The sequence below is a fragment of the Solenopsis invicta genome, chromosome 16 (genome assembly GCF_016802725.1).
Source record: "Solenopsis invicta isolate M01_SB chromosome 16, UNIL_Sinv_3.0, whole genome shotgun sequence".
In the NCBI taxonomy this organism is placed as follows: Eukaryota; Metazoa; Arthropoda; class Insecta; order Hymenoptera; family Formicidae; genus Solenopsis; species Solenopsis invicta.
In genome coordinates this window covers 12,240,192-12,241,982 of record NC_052679.1, presented here as the reverse complement: position 1 = coordinate 12,241,982, position 1,791 = coordinate 12,240,192, and the positions used below count along the sequence as shown (strand labels likewise).

The following is a 1,791-nucleotide window of genomic DNA, read 5'->3' as shown; positions in this document are numbered from 1 at the left end:
TCCAGACTTAAACACCTTTTTTATAAAGATGACACCTACGTTGAGGATAAACGTGTTAGAAGATTTTTTACGATTCCTTACATTGAGTCGGTATCAGAGAAATTTTCGTCTTTCGCATGTAAGTTTGACTGCAGTGTTGCGTTCACAATCCCTTCTAAACTTAATAAATTTATAACGACAGGTAAAGATCATACAGAGCGTCTTTCTTGTAATGACGTGGTCTACAAAATTAATTGTAAGGACTGTGATTCTTCTTACGTGGGACAGACGAAACGTCAATTAAAAACAAGAGTTAGCGAACATAAAGCAGACATTAGGAAGGCCAGTTCTCCTTCAGTTATTTCGTTACATCGCATCGGAGAAAATCACGAATTTGATTGGGAGAACGTAAAAATTTTAGACAAGGAGCCATCTTATGTCAAAAGATCTATATCCGAGATGCTACACATCAAAAATCAAATGCACGGACTCAATAAACAAAGCGATACCGAACTTCTCTCGGATGCGTATCTTCCTATCCTCGGCTATCTCGTTCGTGCCACCGAGGCGTTTCGGTCTATATTATTTGTATCTATTCTCACCGAGATGTAACATCCCATTTCAAGGCTGTGACACGAGTTTTGGTACTTAGAGGTAATCTGTATTTGATTTTCGCTTTGACTTATCTCCTCTTTTCCTTTTTTGAATTTACATTACTTTTAGAATGATTTTTTACAATTTTATATCTAATGACTTGTACAGCTTTCTTATTTATTTATTAGAATCTTTTTACTTATATTCCGCTTATACTTCTTCTTTTTTAACTATTTATTTTCACTGTTGTATGCCACAAGCTTTATAGTCATCATTTTAACATCATTGTCTTATTTATTTATTTATTCATTTGTTAGCAACCAATCGATGTTGTTTCACAAAACTCTTGTCTCGGCACACGCTCTGTGAGGTTGTTCACAATATCATTATGCTAAGACGCTATAATAAGATGTAATCTCTATCTTTTTGGTAACTTTGTTTTTAGTTTTAATTTTTCGATTTTTATTTGTTTATCCCGACGAATTCATTTCTTAATTAGTGCGATTGTTTTTTTATAGACTTGTATTATCACTGAAGAAGACCGTTATTAAAGGTCGAAACGTTTGCCTGCTTGACATTGAAGGCTTTCGTTATTTATTTGCACCCGACATCCTGCGTGGCTCTTGAGCTCACTATTCTTTATTTTATTTCTCTTTTTTTTCTTTACTTCCGATCTTTTCCCTCGGTTTCACTCGAACTCCATTCGAGTTAACCCGAGAGATTGTCTAAATTTTAACTTTTTGCCAAACAGAGAGAAACGGAGTATTTTCTTTTATTTTAGTGAATAAAGTCCCCAAAATTCATAAAAACCGGTTACGAGCAGCCACGAAGCGCCGCCGAAATCGCCGCAATCGCCGAATCCGCCGCCTCGAAGCCATTGAGGAGAAAATCCGCCGGATCGCCGCCCAAGTCAATCGACTTTGCCCCTCTGTCTCGTACTCGCCGGTCGCACCAGAAGAAGAGCGACTTCCTCCGTTCGCATTTTTCCCCCACTCCCCCATAGATAATTTTCTCCGCGCCGACTCCCCCGTAGATAGTTTTTATCGCGCCGACTCCCCCTTAGATAATTCTCCGCGCCCCGACTCCCCCGTAGAAAATCTTCGCGCTGACTCCCCCGTAGACAATTTTCTTCGCGCTGACTCCCCCGTAGACAATTTTCTTCACGCCGACTCCCCCGATTCTCAAATAACCTATAGAATCTTCCCGGACTCTCCCGTT

At 39.4% G+C, this 1,791-nt stretch overlaps 1 long non-coding RNA gene across 1 annotated transcript; it reads left to right on the top strand.

Annotated features, from left to right (window-relative positions):
* Window positions 1–600: 600 nt before the first annotated feature.
* LOC120359744 lies at window positions 601–1,295 on the top strand. Its single transcript, XR_005576532.1, has 3 exons — window positions 601–633; window positions 891–1,002; window positions 1,092–1,295. It is a non-coding gene; the product is annotated as an uncharacterized LOC120359744 (long non-coding RNA).
* Window positions 1,296–1,791: the final 496 nt, after the last annotated feature.